This window comes from Quercus robur, chromosome 4 (genome assembly GCF_932294415.1).
Source record: "Quercus robur chromosome 4, dhQueRobu3.1, whole genome shotgun sequence".
In the NCBI taxonomy this organism is placed as follows: domain Eukaryota; kingdom Viridiplantae; phylum Streptophyta; class Magnoliopsida; order Fagales; family Fagaceae; genus Quercus; species Quercus robur.
Genome location: NC_065537.1, coordinates 10,064,320 through 10,090,055, shown reverse-complemented (window position 1 = coordinate 10,090,055; position 25,736 = coordinate 10,064,320). Strand labels below are relative to the sequence as shown.

General features: G+C 34.9%; 1 protein-coding gene and 1 long non-coding RNA gene across 12 annotated transcripts in view; both read left to right on the top strand.

Annotated features, from left to right (window-relative positions):
• The window catches only part of LOC126720539 (cysteine-rich repeat secretory protein 38-like), a 142,294-nt gene that overhangs the window by 79,871 nt on the left and 36,687 nt on the right, over window positions 1-25,736 (top strand). The gene's annotated exons all lie outside the window — the stretch shown is intronic.
• On the top strand, window positions 581-8,873 carry LOC126720541 (uncharacterized). Its single transcript, XR_007653489.1, has 2 exons — window positions 581-1,094; window positions 8,296-8,873. It is a non-coding gene; the product is annotated as an uncharacterized LOC126720541 (long non-coding RNA).

The window sequence follows — 25,736 nt, the reverse complement described above, 5'->3', positions numbered from 1 at the left end:
AAGAGCTTTGGAAATGATATTCATGTGTTTATATGTATGGATTTTGGTCTTGGTGGATGTATTTGATGAGTGAGTTCATGATTTTTACAATGATGGTTATCTAAGCCTTGTTGTGGTGAAAATTTAGAGGTTTTGAGTTATAATATGTGATAGATGGTGAATATAATTTTTTATTGATCATTTGGAGCTAGTTAAAGATTTAAATTGTTTGTCTTGGAGAAAATTATGATTTTGGTGTCATGGGTCACTTAATGATGTTATAAAAATCTTGTGGGAAGCACTTGTAAAGTGTGGAGGTTTTGATGTTAGATATGACACCTTGAAAGATTTATGAGTATAAATGGGAGTCTATGCCTTGCAAATTAAAGTGGTTTGAGAAATTTTGGAAGTGGAATACATTGCATGTGAGGTTGAATACAGGCTTGCCTAATTGAGTTCTTACTTGGCAATTCCTAATTTGTAGTTAGATACAATTTCAAGCTTTGTGCTCATTGTGATAGATTTGCTTGACATTGTTTAGGTTCTAGCTAATTTCCCCTTGGAGCTTGGAGAATTAGGATTTTGCGGTTGCGAGGTAAGTAGCTTTTTAATGGGTATTTTTGAAAAATAACCATATCTTATAAATATTGTTTTTGAGTCAAACACATTTTGGAAAATGATATATATGGATATATGCTTTCTTAAAAGTATTGTGTTGTGACCCTTACTATATATGAAAAATGCACCATATTTGATATTACATTTGGGGAAATGCATGAATTGTTATATGGAAAAATGAGCATCTTTTAATTAATCTTTGATAAGAAAATCATTGATTTTATTGTGTATTGAAAAGTTAAAGATGCTTATCTTGTCTTGTATTATTTGAGAAATTGTTAAAAAAATCTTTTGACAGGAATGAAGTTTGAAAACCTTACAAACTTTGTAGAAGTTAGATTATTTAAGGTTTTCTGAAACTATTTGGATATGAACTATGCGTTTCAAAGTAAGGTAACCTGTGAGTTTATGTGATTTTAGCCCTATGCCATGTGTGATTTCCCGGTGATCACCCGATTTGATTTCCGTAGTCTTTGTGACAATGGAATCAAATTTAGGTCAGTGCCTTTTCACTTTGGATGAGGTGTTCTTCCTTGCTGTCCATGGGGGGAAGAGGTTCCTTGATTGTGTGTGGGTGAGGCTGCTGTCCATGGGGCCAAGAGACCACATACAAGAGAGGCCTTATTTGACGCGCTCTCTCTGCTGCCCATGGGGGGAGAAAAAAACCTTGAGGGTATGGGTGAGGCTGCTGTCCATGGGACCAAGAGTCTGCATACCAGAGAGGATAATATCATGCTAGTTGTGAATGGGTGGATCCCCTGACCGGTCTTTGTGGTAGTGTGGTAGATCTGTGATAATTTATCTTATGTTAGATATTATGGTTTTAGAAATTATATTGTTGATACTCACAGATTATGATATATAGTTTCAAGGTATTTACTTTGAGAAACTTTGTGCTTCATTATGTAATCATTCTTGTCATATTATTATTATTGAAGATGAAACTTACATTTCCCCCACCCCCATTATTGTGCTACTTATTGGGCTTTGTCTCATTCTATTATTTTTATAACTTTTCAGAGTAGGCAACAATCTTTTGAGACAGCTTTTTGGTGGCTAATAGTAGTTAGACTAACTACTGATGGTGGCTGAATTTTTGTGTAATGGATATATTAGATGGTGTACATCTTAGACTAGGCTTGACTCATTCTTTTGTATATTATAGTGGTTATGACTGTATTTCCACTGATGGGACAAGCTGTTGTTATGTAATTGTTGTTTTCAGACCTCTATTCTTTTGTGGCCTATGGTCCTTGTAATTAATGTTTAGAGCTTTGACTTACTTTGAAAGTATATTCTATGGGATGATTATGATAATTCTTGTTGTTGGCACTTGATAATAATTATGTTGATTGAATTGTCAAAAAGGAAAAAATTTACAGGTACTTGAGACGTCTCTCTCATGCTTTGGACCCTTTGGGGTTTGGGGCATGACAGTTATGGTATCAGAGCTTAGGTTATGATTCTGTAGACTTTGAAAATAGGAATTAATTTTGATATAAGTCAGAGCATTCGGGGTTTGATGAATTCTTTATTTTTTTCCTTTGTTTCAGCTTCCACCTGCTATTCTTTTTCCTTACCTATCTTTTCTATGTTAACCTTCTATGTTGCCTTGTGATTTACTTGCTTGTTTCTTGGGTATAGGTATAAGTACCTTGGTACATTATGCCTCCTAAAAAGAAAGCACGGAAAGTAAGGCATGTGGATGAGGTTACAGCTCCAAAGCATGGCCATAGGCAACGCCAAGAGCGTGAGAGATCTGTCACTCCTGATGGTGGCGAGATTGATGAGGTGGCAGACAGGATTTATGCTAGGATTGCTAGAGCAGTCCAAGGTGGTGAACGTAGGAGGGGGGATTGCCTTTTTGCGGAGTTCCGTAAGCAAAACCCTCCAACTTTTGATGGGGGACCTGATCCTATGGCAGCAGAGAATTGGCTGCTAAAGATGGAAAAATTACTGAGAGCCCTTGAATGTACTGATGCTCAGAAGGTGTTGTATGTCACTTATGCTCTTCAGGGTTCTGCTGATAGATGGTGGTCAAGCACTGAGCCATTGTTGAGTACGGAGTTGGGAAGGGGCACTCCCATTACTTGGGAGAAGTTTAAGGAAGTTTTCAATAGGACATACTTCCCCGATGTAGTGAGGGATCGTAAGGCAAGAGAATTTTCTGATTTGGTTTAGGGGGCTATGACAGTGGAGGAGTATGTTGCTAAGTTTATTGAGCTCTCTCGCTTTACTCCTTACTTGATTCCGGATGAGTCCAAGAAAGTGAAAAAGTTTCGGGAGGGCCTTGATGGTAGGATTCGCCCTCTCATTATAGCCTCTGGAGTGGATACTTTTACGGAGGCTGTGAAGCGGGCAATGAGTCTTGAAGAAGACTTTAAGTACAACCCCAGTTCCAAGGAGAGTGAAAAGAAGCAAGGGCCCTTTCATTCTCAACACGGTAAGGGTCAAGGGCATAAGAAAGGATTCTTTAAAAACTCGGGTAATAAAGGACAATCTTCTAGGCATAGCAAGAGTGCCTATCCTCAGTCTGGTGATAAGAAATCTTGCTCTCGTTGTGGTAAACTTCATGATGGACAAAATTGTGATGGGGTCAAGATTTGCTTTACTTGTAAGCAACCCGGACACTTTGCTAGAGATTGCCCAAGTTCTAAGGGCTCGGGTTCCTCTTCCTCATCTCAAGTTGCAAAGGGTAATGACAATGGGAAGAAGGTGCAAGGTAGAGTGTATGCCTTGACTACTCAGGATGCTCAGGCCACGGATACAGTGGTGGCAGGTATACTTCCATTGTTCTCTGCACATGCTAAAGTTCTTTTTGATCCTGGTTCTACGCATTCTTTTGTTTCTTGTGCATTTGCTAAAAATCATGACAAGAGCCCTGAACTACTTGATTTTGAGTTATCGGTTTCTACCCCTATTGGTGATACTTTAATGACTAATCTTGTGCTTAAGTCTTGTATTATTTGTATTGAGGGTAGAGAGTTATTGGCTGATTTGGTGTTGTTAGATATGCATGATTTTGATGTCATTTTGGGCATGGATTGGTTGGCTTCTTACCATGCTAGTGTGCATTGTTTTGAGAAAGAGGTGGTGTTTAGGCCTCCAGGTGAATCAGAATTTCTATTTAAGGCTTCATGTTTGCCTTTTATGCCTCATGTGATATCATGCATACAAGAAAACCGCTTGCTTAGAAAGGGATGCCAAGGATTCCTTGCTAGTGTAGTGGAGTTACAAAGTGGACAATCAGAGATAGGAGACATTCCCATTGTGAGGGAATTTTCAGATGTTTTTCCTGATGATCTACCTGGATTGCCCCCGGATCGTGAGATTGAGTTCTCAATTGATCTCCTTCCTGGCACTGCACCTATTTCTAAGGCACCATATAGAATGGCACCCTCAGAGTTGAAAGAACTTAAGGAGCAATTGGTAGAATTGTTGGACAAAGGGTTTATTCGCCCTAGTGCCTCGCCTTGGGGAGCTCCAGTTTTATTTGTCAAGAAAAAGGATGGGTCTATGAGATTATGTATTGATTATCGTGAGCTTAATAGAGTCACCATAAGGAATAAATATCCTTTGCCTCGTATTGATGACCTATTTGTTCAGTTGCAAGGAGCACAAGTCTTTTCCAAGATTGATCTTCGTTCTGATTACCACCAGTTGAAGATTAAGGGTGAGGATATACCAAAGACGGCCTTTTGGACTAGATATGGTCATTATGAATTTTTGGTGATGCCGTTTGGATTAACTAATGCCCCTGTTGCTTTTATGGATTTGATGAATAGGGTATTTCATGAGTACTTGGACCGATTTGTCATTGTGTTCATTGATGATATTTTGATTTATTCTAAGAGTCAAGAAGAGCATGAAGAACACTTGAGGATTGTTTTACAGATTCTAAGAGAAAGGAAGTTGTATGCTAAGCTGAAGAAGTGTGAATTCTGGTTGAATCAAGTAATGTTCTTGGGTCATGTGATATCTAAGGATGGAATTACAGTGGATCCTAATAAGATAGAAGCGGTGGTTAATTGGGATAGGCCTACAAATGTGAGTGAGGTTAGAAGTTTCTTGGGCCTTGCTGGTTACTACAGAAGATTTGTAGAGGGATTTTCCTGCAGCTCCTTTGACACAATTAACTCGAAAGAATGTTAAATTTGAGTGGACAGAAAAATGTGAGAAAAGCTTCCAAGAGCTAAAGCGGAGATTGGTCACTGCTCCAGTGTTAACTATCCCTTCAGGTACAGGAGGTTTTGTCATTTACAGTGATGCTTCTCATAAGGGACTTGGTTGTGTGTTGATGCAAAATGGGAAGGTTGTGGCTTATGCCTCTCGTCAGTTGAAAAATTATGAGAAAAATTACCCCACTCATGACTTGGAGTTGGCTGCAGTTGTTTTTGCTTTGAAAATTTGGAGACATTATTTGTATGGGGAAAGATGCGAGATTTTCATTGATCATAAAAGTTTAAAGTATTTCTTTACCCAGAAGGAGTTAAATATGAGGCAACGGAGATGGTTGGAATTGGTTAAGGATTATGATTGATCTATTTACTATCATCCTGGTAAGGCAAATGTTGTAGCTGATGCTCTTAGTAGAAAGCCTTCAAGTTTTTCAGCTGCTTTGCTAACCACTCAAGAGGAAATTATTTGGGATCTTGGAAGGATGGAGATTGAGGTTGTTATGGGCCATTCTGAGGTCTACCTGGCTAGTTTGAGTGTTCAACCAACCTTGGTGGAAAGAATTAAATTATCACAGGCTGATGACCTACATTTAAAGAAAATCATGGATGAGGTGCGTAGTGGAAAGAAACTTGAATTTTCTATCTCTGAGGATGGTGCTTTGAGATTTGGGAGTAGACTTTGTGTGCCAAATGATCCATTGATTAAAAAGGAGATTCTAGAGAAGGCTCACTATTCCCCATATACAATACATCCGGGTAGTACAAAGATGTATCGTGATCTTCGTGAAAACTTTTGGTGGAATAATATGAAAAGGGAGATTGCTCACTTTGTAGAGAAATGTTTGACTTGTCAGCAAGTTAAGTTGTTGCACCAATGACCCTCGGGTTTGTTGCAACCACTTCCTATTCCCCAATGGAAGTGGGAGGAAATCACTTGGATTTTGTTTCAGGATTGCCGAGATCTCCTAAGGGTCATGATGCTATTTGGGTGATTGTTGATAGAATGACAAAATCAGCTCATTTTCTCCCTATCCGGATGAACTACTCTCTTGATCAGTTAGCTCAGCTCTATGTTGATGAGATTGTGAGACTTCATGGAGTACCTGCTACTATTGTTTCAGATAGAGATCCAAGGTTTACTTCTCATTTTTGGGGTGGTGTGCAAAAGGACTTGGGTACTAGATTGAACTTTAGCACAGCTTTCCACCCTCAAACAGATGGACAGTCTGAAAGGACTATTCAAACTCTTGAAGATATGTTGAGAGCATGTGCATTAGATTTTAAAGGGAATTGGGCTAGTCACTTACCTTTGGTGGAGTTTGCTTACAATAATAGTTATCATTCAAGTATTGAAGCAGCACCTTATGAGGCTTTGTATGGGAGAAAGTGTAGATCCCCAATTTGTTGGGATGAGGTTGGAGAACGAAAACTCTTGGGGACAGAGATTATCCAGAGGACTTGTGAAAAGGTAAATATGATCCGTGATCGACTATGAGCAGCCCAAAGTAGACAAAAGAGCTATTTTGACATTAAAAGGAAGGCTTTGGAACTTGAAATTGGAGATAAAGTTTTCCTACGGGTTGCGCCTATGAAAGGGGTAATGAGATTTGGCAAAAAGGGTAAGTTAAGCCCTAGGTTTGTAGGGCCTTTTGAGGTCTTGGAAAGAGTGGGTGAGGTTGCATATAGAATTCCCCTACCACCGGCCATGTCAGGAATTCATAATGTTTTCCATGAGTCTATGTTGAGGAAATACATTCCTGACCCTTCACATGTTTTGAGCTATGAGCCTCTTCAGATTAGAGATGATTTATCATATGAAGAAGTTCCGATAGAGATTTTGGACCGTAAGGAGCAAGTGTTACGCAATAGAACAATACCTTGGGTAAAGGTGCTTTGGAAGAATCATTCGGCGAAAGAGGCATCTTGGGAGCGTGAGGATGATATGTTGTCAAGATACCTAAGCCTTTTTCAAGATCAAGGTACGTAAAATTTTGTGGATGAAATTTTTATAAGAGGGGAAGATTGTAACATCCCGTGAGTTTAAAAAAAAAAAAATATGTAAGTCAAAATTTTGTGGACCACATGTGCCCCCACCTAACCCCACTACCCATCATTCTCATCCACTCAATTTCACCCACATCCCTTCTCTCTTTGGCCGGCTCTCTCCTTTCTTTCTTTCTTTCATTTTCTCTCTTTTCTTTTCATTTTGCTAAAACACACACACACTCACCCGCCTGCCTCCACTCCAAAATACACTATCTCACCATCATTTTTCCGGCAAGATCACCGGAAAAATACTTAGGAACTCCAAAGCATCTTCATTATTTTATTTGAGGTAAAAGTTCAAATCTTTAATTTTTATGAGTATTATGTTCTTGTTTGAGGTTATTTTACTCAAGCTTTAATAATGTTATTCATGTGATTTAAGAGCTTTGGAAATGATATTCATGTGTTTATATGTATGGATTTTGGTCTTGGTGGATGTATTTGATGAGTGAGTTCATGATTTTTACAATGATGGTTATCTAAGGCTTGTTGTGGTGAAAATTTAGAGGTTTTGAGTTATAATATGTGATAGATGGTGAATATAATTTTTTATTGATCATTTGGAGCTAGTTAAAGATTTAAATTGTTTGTCTTGGAGAAAATTATGATTTTGGTGTCATGGGTCACTTGTTGATGTTATAAAAATCTTGTGGGAAGCACTTGTAAAGTGTGGAGGTTTTGATGTTAGATATGACACCTTGAAAGATTTATGAGTATAATTGGGAGTCTATGCCTTGCAAATTAAAGTGGTTTGAGAAATTTTGGAAGTGAAATACATTGCATGTGAGGTTGAATACTAGGCTTGCCTAATTGAGTTCTTACTTGGCAATTCCTAATTTGTAGTTAGATACAATTTCAAGCTTTGTGCTCATTGTGATAGATTTGCTTGACATTGTTTAGGTTCTAGCTAATTTCCCCTTGGAGCTTGGAGAATTAGGATTTTGCGGTTGCGAGGTAAGTAGTTTTTTAATGGGTATTTTTGAAAAATAATCATATCTTATAAATATTGTTTTTGAGTCAAACACATTTTGGAAAATGATATATATGGATATATGCTTTCTTAAAAGTATTGTGTTGTGACCCTTACTATATATGAAAAATGCATCATATTTGATATTACATTTGGGGAAATGCATGAATTGTTATATGGAAAAATGAGCATCTTTTAATTAATCTTTGATAAGAAAATCATTGATTTTATGGTGTATTGAAAAGTTAAAGATGCTTATCTTGTCTTGTATTATTTGAGAAATTGTTAAAAAAATCTTTTGACAGGAATGAAGTTTGAAAACCTTACAAACTTTGTAGAAGTTAGATTATTTAAGGTTTTCTGAAACTATTTGGATATGAACTATGCGTTTCAAAGTAAGGTAACCTGTGAGTTTATGTGATTTTAGCCCTATGCCATGTGTGATTTCCCGGTGATCACCTGATTTGATTTTCGTAGTCTTTGTGACAATGGAATCAAATTTAGGTCAATGCCTTTTCACTTTGGATGACGCGTTCTTCCCTGCTGTCCATGGGGGGAAGAGGTTCCTTGATTGTGTGTGGGTGAGGCTGCTGTCCATGGGGCCAAGAGACCACATACAAGAAAGGTCCTATTTGACGCACTCTCTCTGCTGCCCATGGGGGGAGAGAAAAACCTTGAGGGTATGGGTAAGGCTGCTGTCCATGGGACCAAGAGTCTGCATACCAGAGAGGATAATATCATGCCAGTTGTGAATGGGTGAATCCCCTGATCGGTCTATGTGGTAGTGTGGTAGATCTGTGATAATTTATCTTATGTTAGATATTATGGTTTTAGAAATTATATTGTTGATACTCACAGATTATGGTATATAGTTTCAAGGTATTTACTTTGAGAAACTTTGTGCTTCATTATGTAATCATTCTTGTCATATTATTATTATTGAAGATGAAACTTACATTTCCCCCACCCCCATTATTGTGCTACTTACTAGGCTTTGTCTCATTCTATTATTTTTATAACTTTTCAGAGTAGGCAACAATCTTTTGAGACAGCTTTTTTGTGGCTAATAGTAGTTAGACTAACTACTGATGGAGGCTGAATTTTTGTGTGATGGATATATTAGATGGTGTACATCTTAGACTAGGCTTGACTCATTCTTTTGTATATTATAGTGGTTATGACTGTATTTCCACTGATGGGACAAGCTGTTGTTATGTAATTGTTGTTTTTAGACCTCTATTCTTTTGTGGCCTATGGTCCTTGTAATTAATGTTTAGAGCTCTGACTTACTCTGAAAGTATATTCTATGGGATGATTATGATAATTCTTGTTGTTGGCACTTGATAATAATTATGTTGATTGAATTGTCAAAAAGGAAAAAATTTACAGGTACTTGAGACGTCTCTCTCATGCTTTGGACCCTTTGGGGTTTGGGGCGTGACAAGTATTCTGTGTGTGAAACATGCAATTTTCCTCCAAAGCCAGACTTGAGTTCTAAAGAAGTCCCTTTTACCTGATTTTTCATCAGAAGAGCTCAACTGATGAAAATCTCTAAGGCAAGCAAAGTTCTTGTGGCAGGATCTTTTTATGGGTAGTTTCTGCATATGATACTTTTTGAGGGTAGAACATTATATTTACTCGCTAATAGAGATACCTTTTGGACCTTTCTTAGGGTATATACTTTATTTGGTCTTTCGGTAAATGACGTAATTTCAGGTTCAGCAACCACTTTCTTAACGCTGATTTCCTTTGATGATATTTTTGAATTAATCATGACTCTTTGGTATTATTAGCAGTAGAAACACAAGAAGTATCTGGGCGAGTTTAAATTTCAAGTTCACTTTATTTGTAGAAATTCTAACAACAATCTAGGCATATACACAAGAAAACACAGTCAAAAGTGCATCATATTTAATAAATCACTTGACTTTGTATCCAGCAATACTTTGTGTAATAACAGGCAATAATGGTGTTACAATTCAATAGCCTTCAAGACCAAAAAGGCTAAAAATTTAAAAACTTTCAACAGGTCCATTTCAAGACAACAACATCTAACTATAATCTAAAAAAAACATAATAAAATCTTACCAGGAAAGAAGATGATACAATTTAATGGATTGCATTAGTTAGAGCTGACTTCTTAACATTAGGAACGCCAACTTAATTTCTTTTTTAAGATTAACAAGCATGGATCACAAAAACTTTCTTCTGTTTCCTAGGGATAAAATTTCAATAGCTAACTTGATTCTAAACCCACTAATCATTATGTTATGATCAATGAAGTATATGTTGGCTAGACTTGTCTTTACTATGACATTGCCATGTGTAGAATGAGCACAATTTTTAGTCACAAAAGTTAGTTGATAAATAACAGTCATAACCTCTAAACTGATTTTGTCCTTCTACATAAAAGCAACACTTTCATGTCTACAGCAACAGAAAAGAAAACACAGCAATACCATGGACACATAAACTTCCCAACAGCTTCACTTGATACAACAACTGACCTGTCAATAATAATTTCAAAAGATGACCACCTTGCAGTTTACTCTTTGAGCAAAACTAATCTCTCCATGAGATCCATGAGATCAGCTGTATAAAACTTTGGTTCGAGATCTTCAATTCCAAGATTATTCTTATTTAGAATCTTAAGGTCGCATGAAAAGACAAGTTCACCGCTGCCCGTGCAGCCAAAGAATTTCCCAACATCCTGGAATGGTTCAACAACTATTTGACTCCAAGACTCCACAACACCATACTCCCTCATCACCCATATGCGGCACTCCTTGATCAACCCAATTTCACCTTCAGCTTTGCCAAAAGCAATCAAAGCCAGCAATCCCTTGAATACCACAAGTTGTTCAAACATTAGAGACAAACCATCTAAGTAATTCAGCAGTAGTATTATCTCCCAGAATTTCTCATCATTGACATCAAAGGACAAAATGAACATGCGGTGATGAAAATATGCTATGTGGTGCAAGGCTCCATCAAAAAATAAACATCGCGATTCATCAATTCTAATAACAATAGATTCCACAGACTCATTAGTAACTCCACCTGTCTCCATGAATCGGTAACTTAACGTGTAAAGCTCAGCCAAAAGTACCTTAAAGTTCGGCTCATCTGCTTCGCCTTCTTACCTAAAAAGCACAAATCTCAAAACTTTGAAGTCATTGTTTTGAGATTGATATCCAAGTCCATACGCGACAGCATTATCAAAACGGTCATTCAAGCGAGCATATGGAAGCCTCTTAAACTACCTAATGCTTGGGTTACACAAATATATTATAAGATAAGGCCACAAATAATAAGTAGGATTAGTAGGAAAGGATCAAACATTTCTAATGATTTTGTAATATTTTATGTAAAATGATTTTGAATGATGTTGTACATATATTAAAAAAAAAAGTAAACTAAATTAAAGTAAAGAAATATATAAATTTTAAAATATTAAAAATTAGTTTAATAGGTTCACGACATATTTGTAACATTCTCAATGTAAGATTATTATTTTTTAAAATTATGAAACTAAAGATAAATGCAAAAAGTAATAGGACCAAGAAAATTAACTAATTTTTGTTTTGTTTACATATTTCATACCATGTAATGAAAGTATGTACAACTCTCTCACAGTCTTCTACTCACTGATAATGCAATATTAAGACATTATGTGGGCAAGTGTGTATTCATGTGTCTTATAGATGATTTAAAATTAAATCATTGTAGAATATGACTTTACACTGTGCATCAAATATTCTCTTTACTTATATACCCAAAACAAAAACTATCCAACCAAATTACTTAAACCTAAATCATATTTAAGCCTCTAATTTTAAAAGGGAAAAAGAAAAAAAAAATACCCGTAGGGGTTTCCGCGTCTTGATGGTGGTGGGAGGGCAGTATAACGGATGTGATGACCCTTCAAATTCCTCTTTTTCTCTCTTTTAAATGTTTTGTTAGTCTCAGGTCTTTTATTTTGGTAATATATGGTAAAACGATGGGCTTTATTTAATAATCCACAATATTTTTGTATCTCCATCTCTCTTCATGGCCTTATGTGGTTAATTATTACTATTAGTCCTTAATTATTATTATTATTTTTTTTTCTTTTTTAAAAATACTAAAATGGTTGGTATGCTAAAAAACATGAAGAATAGAGAAAGGTGTGGTGTAAGTTTAGGAAATTAATAAGATATTAATAAAATAACAGTAAAATAAGTTAATGTAAACTTTTAGGTAACATTAAAAAAAACTTAATGAAAGAGGTAAAAAGAAAAGGCTAAATGCAAAATTAGAGCGCCACTTGATAGGACCTCATGTTTTCCCTCATGAAGTCTTTGCTTATATATATATATATATATATATATATATATATATATATATATTGATTAATAGTGAAAAAAAAAATTACTTTTTTTACTTTATCTAAAAATATGATTGTAAGAATACATTTTTGTATTCACTTTTTTTTTCTTTTTTTGGCTTGGGGGTTCAAGTAATAACACAATAGCAATGACAACTTTTGTGGTACACTATGTTTATGTTTCGTACCCCACCTTTGCCTCCCACACTGCTATCTACTTATAAAGAAAATAAAAGACATTTTGATCTTATGTGGCACTTAACAATAATGTCACTACTATGTGTCAATAAAAATACAAGATTCAAGATGCTTGGAACGAATCATTGCAGAGTGTGACTTGCTTGTAAGAGTTCTCAAATCACTTTACTTGGTGAGCAATTTGAGTAATAGCTCAATCAATGCCTTGGTGATACATATGGTATTATCGATTGATATCACATTTAAGTGTGGTAGATGAGTTCACACCTGATCGGAGACCCCTTTTTTATTCAACGTAAACATAAACATAAACAAAAAAAATTCTAGGGATGAAAATCCAAATTATTTTATCAAAAAGAGAGCAAAATCAAAATGACCCCAAACATAGAAAGTGCCATCTACAATTTAAGATGGGTTTGTTTCAAAGTAAAATATATTTTAATAAAGCAAAAAATATTTTTAGGAAAGTAAATTATGTTATAGTATTGGTTATACATTTGGAAAATATTTCAAATGATTTGTTGGAGGTAAAAATATTCTAAAAACACGGCCCCAAAATACAATCACTATAACCTGAACTCATCATACAAAGCAGTAAATTGCACACAATAACTAGATTAAGAGAGAAAGAAGTTTGGGCTGTGCAATGTGGTGGGTGGGTCTGTGAAAGGGTCAAGTCAATTAAGAGAGAGAGAAGTGGTATCTAAACGTTAGATTAGTGACTTGAGAAATCAAATCAACAAAATGAGAGTGATATCGGCATGAAAGAGGAGAGCATTAGGCTAATAAGGTGTTTAACCCTCAACGTTAGGTCTAATATGTGAGGTTTCAAGAGAAGTGGGAGGAGGTGAATGGTGGAGGAAGAGAAACAGTGAATCATGAATGTTACATTGTCGATAATGGCAAAGAGTGGCAAAGCGACTCCTAGGTTGTTAGAAAAATAATATGGAGTAAATAAGAAATTGACATCTAATGTGTTCACTTGAAGATGTTATAAAAAGTAGTGAAAATCCTTGAGTCCTACATAGAAAATGAAAGAGATATTATAGGTTTATTTGCTCATGGGTTGGATATTGAGTTGGGCTTTGACATGGTGGACTGGGCCCTTTTGTCCAAATAATAATTTTTTATTTTTTGAGCTAGTAAGTTATTGCACAACAATTATTCTTGAATTGAACATATATATTCATGGTCCCTACGACTTCATCCTAATTGTGTAGATATTGTCCACTTTGGGGCCTATACCCCTCACGATTTTATTTTCCCCCAAAGCATATGGCAGCAAGGAAAAGACCTTTATACATTAAAGGGAAGTCATTTCATATAAGCACATTCTCATGTGCATCCCTAAGAGATGTAGGATTCTATAGATTGCAAGACCGCCCTTTTGGGACTCTACACTTGATTTGTATAATTCATCTTTCACGCATTTTGTCGGTGAGTTTTTAATTATTTTGTAGATTTCTTCTTATATATACAATATCTATTTATTGTTTTTGCCAATCACATTGTTGGACAAAAATTGTAAAATTATGCTAAATAGACATTGTTAAATTATGTTTAACAAAAATTGTTATGCAATGAAATTTGTCAAACATAATTTCAACTATAGGACTTTGGGCATATGAGTTTTATTGATGTGAGTAATGCCCATTCAAGATAACGTATCTCTTAATTATAGTCCCTTATTTTAAGGGATGACCTTTTGATTCCAACCACATTACCATTGTACATAAGTTTATTTATTTTTATGTTTGAAGGGATATGTTTTTTTATTATTTATTTGTGGCTGCACCTAATAATTTATTTAAGTTTCCTTTGTAACCTTGACGGGGATTAAGCCAATTCATAGTTCTTAAATTTGAGGTTTTAAATTTAAAGTCCTCAAATATGACTTTGTTCATTTTAAATAATGTAAATTTAAGTCAAATACTTGGTATTTAAATTTTTTTTTTTTTTAATTTCAACCTTTGGCGTCTGCTCCTGATAACTTCCCGCTCTTTTTCTTTTTCCAATTTGGTTAAATAACTTCCCACTACACTAAACTCACTACCAATTACAAAAATTCAAATTTGCTAACATTACTCTAAGTCCAATTAGAACACGTTCACTTTTTCAATTAAAGAAAAAACACAATTACTCTCCTTCTCTCTCTTTTTTTTCCTTACCTTCTAACAAAAAAGAACAAATAATGTTATTCTATAGTTTGAAAAAATTTAGACCGAGTTAAGTTATTTTTTCAAATAAAATACCTTTTATCCTTATCCCATCATCCCATGTAGTTTTATTTTTTATTTTAATTTTAATGAGATTTTCTCATCTAATGTAGGTAAAACAATATCCAATTATCTACCACTCTTTTTCACTTATCTAAATTAAATTATTAAGTTTAAAAATCCTAAATTATAGATTACTTATAAGTCTCACTCTTTTTTTTTTTTCTTTTTTTTTTTCTTTTTTTTTTTTTTATGCATGTACAATTCTATCAAAAATAAACCAAAGTTGATTTTTTATTCATTCTTTAAAAAAAAAAGGTTAGAAAGTTTGTCCCAACTTTGTCACATTGAGTAAAAAGGAAATTTATATTTTGAGCAGTTTTTTTTTTTTTTTTTTCCCTTTTTACTTGGGCAAAACATCCCATGCAGTTACAACTTAAAATAATAACCACCACACTTTTTCAATTATCTTTTGTTTTTAATCCTGACGTTGAGGTTCTATAGACTCTAGAAAAGTAGCAATCTCTGGTAAGAGATTATTTGAGCATATTTGTACTGCAAATTGCTTAGTCAATTTTTCAGAGCATTAGAGATTACGGCTCCTCCATCTTGTAATAAAGTCATTACACTTTCATTCAATTTTTGTTGAACATTAGCTAAGTCAATGATTGACACTTTTTTTTTTAGATTATAAACTGGGCAAGAAAAGCACTTTGTAACTCATCCCAAGTATGATTTGACCTTGGCTTTAATTAAGTGTACCAAGTAAATGCAGAGCCCTTGAGAGATTAAACAAATTTGCCTTATCAATACGGCATCATTTGGAACCTCAAGTTCGACAGAAATATGACCAAGGGTGAATATCATACGACAACCACTTGCACCTTGTGGAGCCATTGGTAAACCTATTTACAACACAAAAATTAACGTATAAGAAACATAGTTGGAGATGAAAAGAAGAATGAGTCCCACTGGGCATGACAAAAATTATGTTGGAAAAAAGTGTAGCATTAAGTATAACAAAAAATGTAGAATTGTAATGCAATGAAATTCGTCAAACATAATTTCACCCATAGGCCTTTGTGCATATGGATTTTACTAATGTGAGTAATGCCCATTCAAGATAATGTATCTCTTGATTACAATCCCTTATTTAAAGGGAAGACCATTTGATTCCAACATGTTGCTTTTGAACATAAGTTTATTTATTTTTATATTTGAAGGGATATATGTTTTTATTCATTTGTGGTTGCACGTAATAATTTATTTAGGCTACCTATGTACACTTGGCTAGGATCAAGGCAATTCATAGTTCTTAAATCTAAGGTTTTAAATTTAAAATCCTTAAATATGACTTTGTCCATTTTAAATGATGGATATTTAAGTAAAATACCAGGCATTTAATTTATTTTTTTATTGAGAGTTTCAACCTATGGCATTTGCTTCTGATAAATTCCCACTTTTTTATTCTTTTTGGTTAAATAAATTCCCACTCCACTAAACTACTACAAATTACAAAAATTCAAAATTGTTAATATAACTATAAGTCCAATCAAAACACAATTACTTTTTAAATTTAAAAAAGAAAAACCCAATTACTTTCCTTCTCTTTATTTTTTCCCCTTACCTTCTAACAAAAAAGAACAAATAATGTTATTCTATAGTTTAAAAATAGGCGAAAACACTATTTTAGTCCCTATATTTTAGTGTTACAGTCAATTTAGTCCCTACATTTTAGTAGCAGTCAATTTACTCCTTATTATTTTCAACTTGTAGTCAATTTAATCCCTACCGTTAGTTTATTAACAAAAAATGTCTACGTGGCAAACGGTTTGTACTATTGGCATTACTAAATTAAAAAATTAAATGAGATGCTGATATGTCTAAATTTTATTGGCCATGTTAGTGCTTAGTTGGAAAAAAAACCACATCAACCTTTACAAATATATTTCTTTTCTTTTCCAATTTTTTCCACTGTTTTTTCTTTCAATTTTCCTACGATTTCTTTAAAAATTAATTTTATTTTCCCACATTCTTCATTGTTCTTCTTCCCAAACCTAGAACATTCTTCATTGTTCTTTCCCCAAACCCAGGACAGCCCTCTGTCTCTCCCAATCTCCTACTCCTCACTTAACCACTGGTGCTTGGGATTTCTCCTCCTCATTCTCCTCTCCCATGTGGATCCAAATCCCAATTGCTCCAAATCCAGCCCCTTAGTGGACCTCCGATTCTAATTCAAAATGGTCTAGAACGATTGCTCTATTCAAGTTTGCCAATTTGACATGCAACTCGAATCAGATCCATGTCCTCTTCATTTGGTTAACAACTGCATATGAAAGTTTTTCTCCTCTGTATGGGTTTCTAGTGGCCTTGGCTGCTATACATTCACTTGGTATACAATACAACACAACACAATAACCCACAATTATTGAGAGAGAGAGGGGTTTCCAAATCATGGTCTCCACTAGGTGAGATAGCTATGCACGTTCACTAGTTGTTTGCCGAAACAATGAAGAAAATTGTTATTGAAAATAAAATGAAAATTATGTTTGATTAAAGAAAGTTAAAAGAAAAATAAAGAGAGGAAAAAAAGAAAAGAAGAGATTATATTTATAAAAGCTGATGTGGCATTTTTTGCCAACTAATCACTAACATGACCAATAAAATTGAGACACATCATCATCTTATTTAATTTTTTAATATTAGACATGTCAACCTTACAAACCGTTTGCCACATAGGCATTTACCGTTAATAAGTTAACGGTAGGGTCCAAATTGACTGTATGTTGAAAATAACGAAGACCAAATTGACTGTTATCAAAATGTAGAGACCAAATTGACCGTAACACCAAAATATAGGGACCAAAATAGTATTTTCGCCTTAAAAAAATTTAGACCACGTTAAGTTTTTTTTTTTTTTTTTTAAAAAAAATCCTTTATCCCATTATCCCATTATTCCATGCAATTTTATTTTTTATTTTAATTTTAATTAGATTATCTCATCTAATGCAATTAAAATAATATCTAGTCATCCACCACTCTTTATCACTTATCTAAATAAAATTATTAATACATTTCTGAGCCTTTTGGCTAAGATCAAGTGTAGTATCTAAATAAAATTATTAAGTTTTAAAATTATAAATTTTACATTACTTATAAAATCTAGCTCTTTTTTTTCTCTCTCTCTCTCTCACTCCTTTTTTTATGAACGTACAATTCTATCAAAAATAAATCCAAGCTAATTTTTTATTCTTTCTACCAAAAAAAAAAAAAAAAAGGTTAAAAGTTTGTCCCAACTTTGTCACATTAAGTAAAAAAGATATTCTTATTCATAGTATTTTTTTTTTTTTTTTATTTGGCCAAAACATCCCATGCAATTACAACTGAAAATAATAACCACCACACTTTTTCAATTATCTTTTGTTTCTGATCCTAACTCTGAGGTTCTACAAATCCTAGAAAAGTAGCAATCTATGGTAAGAGATTATCTGAGAGTAGTTCTACCGCAAATTGGTTTCTTAGTGATTCCGAGCATTGGAGATTAAGGCTCCACCATCTTGTAATAAAATCACTGACACATTCATTCGGTTTTTGTCGAGCATTAGCTCAATCAATGATTGACACTTTTCTTTCGGAGCTTACAAATTAGGCAAGAAAAGCACTTCGTAAATCATTCCAAGTATGAATTGACCCTAGCTTTAATTGAGAGCCCTTAAGAGATTGAACAAATTGCCTTATCAACAAGGCATCATTTGGAACCTCAAGTTCGACGAAAGTGTGACCAAGGGTGAATGTCATGTGACAGCCACTTACTCCTTAATTATGCAGATGCAGGAAGTTTGTGGAAGTAAATAGTCACTTGTGGAGCCAATAGTAAACATATTTACAATACAAAAATTAATGTATAAGAAACATAATTTGAGATGAAAAGGAGAATGGGTCCCATCGGGCATGTCAAAAATTATTTTGGAAAAAAAAATGTACAAACAAAAATTGTTAAATTATGTTTAACAAAAATTGTTATGCATTGAAATTTGTCAAACATAATTTTACCCATAGGCCTTTGGGCATATGGATTTTACTGAAATGAGTAATGTCCATTCAAGATAACGTATCTCTTAATTGCAATTCCTTATTTCAAGAGAAGACCCTTTGATTCCAACTTGTTGCCATTGTACATAAATTTATTTATTTTTATGTTTGAAGGGATATGTGTTTTTATTCATTTGTGGCTGCTAAAAATTTTTGTAGGTTGCCTATGTACCCTTGGCAAGGATCAAGCCAATTCATAGTTCTTAAATTTGAGGTTTCAAATTTAAAATTCTCAAATATGACTTTGTCCATTTTAAATGATGGGCATTTAAGTCAAATACTTGGTATTTATTTATTTATTTGTTAAGAGTTTCAACCTATGGTATCTGCTCATGATAACTTCCCACTCTTCTTCTTTTTTTTGTTAAATAACTCCCCACTTCACTATACCACTACCAATTACAAAAATTCAAATTTGCTAATATTACTCTAAGTCCAATTAGAACATGATTGCCGACGCCTGGCCTCGATCGTGGTGGAAAAACTGCTGTCGCAGGCCTTCGTTCGATCACCTGCCATGGCAATGCTCCCGCACACACTGGGGGCCCTGTATGGTGCGTGATGTGCGTGTGTGTAGTGTGTGGCATGGTTTGTGTGGGGCTTTGAGTGCTCTCTCTCTCTCTTGATGGAGGAAGGTAGGTCTATCTTTGGCGTTGTGGCAAGAACCTAGGCAAAATTTTAAGGGATTACCAAAGGTAAGTGGAGTCGCCACCAATCATTGGGTATTTCTAAAGTGTGATTGGTCAGCTGTTTCTAGTTGATTTTATTACCAATCCTAAGTTAAGAAAAATGGCATTTTTCCTAATCTAATGTGGATGGAAAAAAATCTTGATTCTTAAGTCTGAAAGTTTGGTTATGTGTAGGGAAGGTGTTAGGCACTTCACAACACTTGTTCGAGGACAATCCTTTGTTTTGATAAAACCTTAATTTTCTGAGATTAGTAGTAAAAAACATGATTTTAGCATTGGCTTTTAGGGCATTGAGGTTTGGCATTTAAATGGGTGTGGTCCCAATCTATGCTTTCCTAAAGCGTTCGAGCAAAGTACCAGATTTCCATGGAGAAAAACTGGCAACATGTCACCTTACTTTCGCAACAGAAATTAGGCATTGCTTGCCTTAGGTGACACGAACTATGACAATTACACCGGAAGAGGCGAGCAGGCATATATATATATATATATATACACACACATACATCATGCACAATGCGAGCACACAGAGCGAGAAAGTAAATGCCTACATCCCTACAGCATAGCCCAAAATATAGGTGTAGGAAAGTAAATAGGGGTCAAAGATGATGATGAATGGTACATGGCATGAAATACCTAATACAACCCATCTAAGAGAGAAAGAGAAGAGGAAAGAAAGGAGTTTAAAAGAGTATATAACCAAATGGGAGAAGCTAGGCCCCTAAACCTACTAACTATAGCTGCTTGGCTTATATCTACATGCTTGCTCTAGCACCCTTTTTGCATGCGCCTAGGAGACCGTGCCCTAGCTCTATGCATCCTTACTCCATGTGTATACATGCGAAAGCAAAGACAAGAAACCAGCAGATAAGCCACGGAAGGAAAAGATGCAAAGAGCATATGAAAAGGCATAAAACAGATAAGCATGATAAGCATGGCAAGCAAAGGAGCAAGAAAGCAAGAAAACAAGCAAAAAGGTAAACAAGCAAGAAGGCAAACAAAAGGAGGTGTCTGCAAGGGACAAATGTAGGTTTGGATCGGGTGTCCATAGCTTCATTGTGTTGAAGTATGGATGGCATACTAGCAAGCAAGACTCATGGACATGTAAGCAAGCATGTAAAGATGCATAGATACCCAACATGTGGCATAAATAAGCATGGTAAGCATATCATCGCATGAAGCGGCAAAGGGAAAAGGTGTGCATGAAGCAACCAACATCATGGTGATGCATCCCGAATGGTTACATCCAAAAAAGACCTTATGCGCGACGAATGTAACCACACAACCAAAAACCCACTAAGGCGTCAAGCGTGGCAAAGCCTTGAACTAGAGAGGCTAACACAAGCATAAAACATAGAAACAAGCAAGCATAGACATGAAAAATAGGGTGATCCAAACCCTTTGATATGGGCCTTGGTGTATGGACAATGACAAAGACCATAGGGTCTAGATCGGATCTAAACCAATAGGCCAAAACGCAAGAAAGAAAGACAAAGTGACAAAATGGCTACAATAGCACATGGCATGACAAACATAGCCTAGGTCTAGGTACACGAACATGGCATGGAGTGCACAAGCATATGGAAGATAGCATAAAACATGTAGAGAACATAGATCCAAGCGCACAAGCATGTGAAAACATAGATCTAGACATATAGACATGGAAACATGCATGTAAACATGTAGAAACTTAGCACACAGACATGGAAGAACATGAATCCAAACATATAAGCACGTGCGGATGTAGATCTAAGCATGAAACATGGCAAAAAGTGCATAAACATAGATCTGAGCAAAGTGTAGCCATCAACATCATACAAACATGTGAACATGTAACCCTAACATCAACTTAGAACTAAAAGAGGCATAAAACATAAGAAAACATGCATAAAAACCTAAGCATGTAGATCTAAACATATAAACATGTAAGGATGTAGATCTAAGCATGAAACATGGCATAAGGCATAAAAGCAAAGAGATTTAAACTAAAAACACAAATAAAGCAAGAAACATGCTAAAGAAGTAATAAATCAAGTTATTCAAGCAAAAAGAAAGGATAAAAAGTTAGAAAAAAATTTAGAGGGTTAGGGGTGTGGATGATAACTAAAAAAGCTACACTCACACCCTTAAGCCCCAAATCCAAAGTGTAGAACCAAGGAAAGGAAGATTGGGTATAAGAACAATACCTTGGGTTTTAGGTGAAGAAAGAAGGATCAAGAACTATTATAAAAGTCATTTTTAGTTAATTGAAATGATTTCTCTTGAAGGACTATTATAAAATTTATTTTTATGGTTATTTATGTTGTACTATTTTTTTATTAACCTTATAATGTACTATTTTATGTTAACCTTATAATGTACTATTTTATGTTAACCTTATAATATCATGAAAATTTCATTGAAATTTTGTTTCAATTTTTAAGATATTTTTAGTAAATTTTGCTAATATTTACAAATTTAATATATTTATTTATATTTAAATAATTATTAAATTAATTATAACGTCATCACAATTCGACCCCGGTTCGACCTCAGTTAGACCTTAAAAATCTTGAACCTCTCCCTTTTATGGTTCAATGAATGGTCCGACTCTAAAAACCATGATATTAACCTGTATGGCTACTAATTTGCATTTGGTTGTCTTGTGGATTTGGATTTAATGTTTGTAGGTAGCACCATGACTGTCCATGTTTTCACCCTTATCCATATTCCACTTCTATTTGACACTTTCTTGCCTAATTTTATTTTTTAGGTAATAATTTATATTTTTTATCAAACCAATTTTCAAAACACTGAGCAGTGGAGTCAATAAGGTTATTCACTGCTCATGGTTTTCAAAATTAATTTTGAGCACATGCAAAACCACGAGCAAGTGACATCTTTTAACATATTACTTTAATTCCATTGATCCAATAACGACTCCAGGAAATTTCTTTTGGGGTTGTTAAGAAACTTAAATTAAACAAATTTTAATAAAAAGAGAACTTGAATATAGTGTGTTATTGACAAAAAAAATAAACATAAATACATGAAATTTTACAATATCTTTTTACGAGTTTTCATATTTTGAAATCGTCCCATAATAATTTATTATCAATTGTTATTATCTATTGTTAATGATATGTAACCATCTTATTTTATTATGTTTGTATAACATTTTCATTTTTATGTAATTGTCATTATTGATGGTTGTTAGACCCCTTAAACAATTGATTTAACCTAGGTAATTAGCCAAATTGTTACTTAGTCCAATTAAACAAGTTTAGGTTATCACAATAACAAAAATCAAATCATGCAAAGCAGCGGAAATTGTTATTATCTATTGTTAATGAGATGTAACCATCTTATTTTATTATGTTTGTATAACATTTTCATTTTTATGTAATTGTCATTATTGATGGTTTTTAGACCCCTTAAACAATTGATTTAACCTAGGTAATTAGCCAAATTGTTACTTAGTCTAATTAAACAAGTCTAGGTTATCACAATAACAAATATCAAATCATGCAAAGCAGCGGAAAATAAATAATACAAGATATGATCACCTAGGAAACCAACGGGTAAAAACCTGGGGAGGATTTGACCTACCTATCCTCAAGGTAAACTTGAATCCACTATCTTGAAAGAATCGAAGTTCATACAATAAGACTTACAAGCCCCCACACTCGACTTCTTATTGCTACCAACCAGTAGAACTTATTGACACGACCACGTGCAAGCTCCGAATCCACGAACTCCTTCTTTCTTGGATTCACCACCAGATACAAGCACGCCTGCTTGTGTTTTCTTTAAGCTTCAATGGCAGCAACTGAATTGATCGTCAAGGTGTAGATAAATCTTTTCCTTAAAAACCCTAAGTTTGTATAAAGGAAAGCTCCTCTAGATCTCACAAGAGATTTACACAAACCGCAATATGAGCAAAATTAAAGCGTGGCTAGGGTTTGCCTTTTATACTTAAGACAAATAAGAAACCCTAAAAACGTTTTAAAACACTTAAGGCTGAGTTGGAAAAATCTGCAGAAAATCATTTTGCCCGAGCTTCGATCGATCGAGCCTATCTTTCGATCAATCAAGCCAAGCCGAAAGGCACAATACTTTCCTGCTTTAACTCGATTCCAACATTACATCAATGCACAACTTTGAGCTAGACTAAAACACTTTTAAACACATTATTTCGATCATGGTTTGCCAACAATACAAATTAGAGTTCTAAATACATAAATCATAAGTCTTTAGAACCTAACAAACTCCCCCTTTGGCAATCCGTGACAAAACACAACTAAAAACTCAAAGTTTACAAAATAAAAAGCCCTATACAAAATAATGCTCATAAAACAAATTCAATCCTAACTACCATCCATCAATTGCAAGTGTAGACAACAGCTCAATTGAATCAACCTGTATATTTCCTGAAACACTAAACAAAATGCATAACTGCATGTGTGGAAACAATACAAGTAAACAAATTAACTTCTTGATTTCAAACAACACACAATAAAGACATATTTGAATGAATAACTCATAAATATATATCAATAAACAATTTGAAACAAGCAACAAACAAAGTACCAACAAAAAATAATACTCCCCCTAACATGAATATCCCATCAAAAACATGGCAAGAGCTAAAAAAGTAAAGTACAAAGTGAAGCACCTAGATACAATCTAAACTCCACAAGCTCCAACCAAAAAATATACTCCCCCTGAAAGCAAAAACTCTACAAAGTACTCCCCCTTTTTGTGACTGAATGCCAAAGGGCAAACAAAATCTCCATCATCAAAAGGGAGGTGGTCGAAACTACGCCAACTCCGCACGCAAGGCAGGAATCTCATCGAGCATGTCCACCAAAATCTGTCCATGAGCCGTCTGAACGGTCAAGACATGATCCAACGTACGACGAATGTCTGAAGCATCCAAAGCAGTCGGTGGAGGAACATCAGCATCAATAGTAGCACCCGATGTCTCAGCAGCATCAGTACCTGAAGAAAAGGGAGGAGGGGGAACAGCACTAGATGACGCACCCCTAGGATAGGAAGGAGCAACTCTCAAGTAAGCAGCCCTCTGTCGAAGAAAAGTGGCACCTATGGGAGCAATCACATGCACAGGCTCACCAGACGGAAAACCATCTAGACCTAGAAAGAGCAAAATCCTATGAATAAAAATAGGATGAATAAGTGCATGCCCTACAGCAGAACTCCTATGAACCTAGTTCAAAGAACGAAGGAACAAATGAGGAAAACTGATCGAAGCACCAGATGCAAAAGCATACAAATATACACATCGTTCTAGAGGGATGGTGTGGAAGTGAGAAATAGGCCACAACGAATGACACGCTATCCTAAAGAAAAGGTAAGCAATCTCGGTAAACTCAGTGGACGTGATCCGAGGATCAGAACCCCATTGGATAGATGACCTAGTGATGTATGACATGACTACATCTAATGAATGTGACTCATCATAGGGATAGGCAAGCTTCCGAACAACCAAAGCCCCAAGATCCTCAGCCACTACCCGAGGGGTAATGGTGAACTCTACACCTCGTATCCAACTCCTAACAAGGGTGTTGGAATCATAGACATGGCAAGAGAGGTTCGAGAAGAATTCTCTAATTAGGGCAGTCGGGGGTGGATGATCTATCTCTAAGAGAGGCAACCAACCTCTAGACTCAAAATTGGCCCTAATGGTCAGATCAAGCTCATCCAACACAACAGCTCGTTCAGCCCATATCTTACGCTTACTGTTCAGGGTCTCAGAGGCTTCTCTACACTTATCATTCCTAAACACCTCAACCCTAGAGGGAGACTCAGAGGAAGTGGAAGGGGTCCTATGGGCTCTAGTTTTCCTAGGCATGGTGCTAAGATAAAGACCAACACACAGAGAGAAAAAAAACAAAAACACAAAAGACAAAACCAAGGGCAGACTGCAAGTTAGCACAAAAACAGAGTATAGAATAAAAATCTATATGATGCATGAACAAGTTAAATGACATGATGCATGTTCTAATGCAGTGCAATTAAGTCCAACAAATTCAAATTCACAAAATTGGCTTGAACATAGAGGCATTAACACAAAAACCCCAAAATTTTGAAAAACCACTTGATCAATTTGAAAAATATTGACGAATTGATCATCACACATGATTGAAATCACAAATTAATGACCAAATTCATCAATTTAACAAGCCAATTTCATCAATTTAACCCAATTAGACAAAATCCCCAATTCAGAACAATTTCAAACCTTAGAATTTTCAATTTTCCAAAAACCACAAAATTGATCAAATTAAACTACAAGAATCATGATAATAGCATCCTAGAACAAAAACCCATTGATCAATTTCACCAAAACAGGTTTGAATCATCAAAAACCCCAATATATAGAAA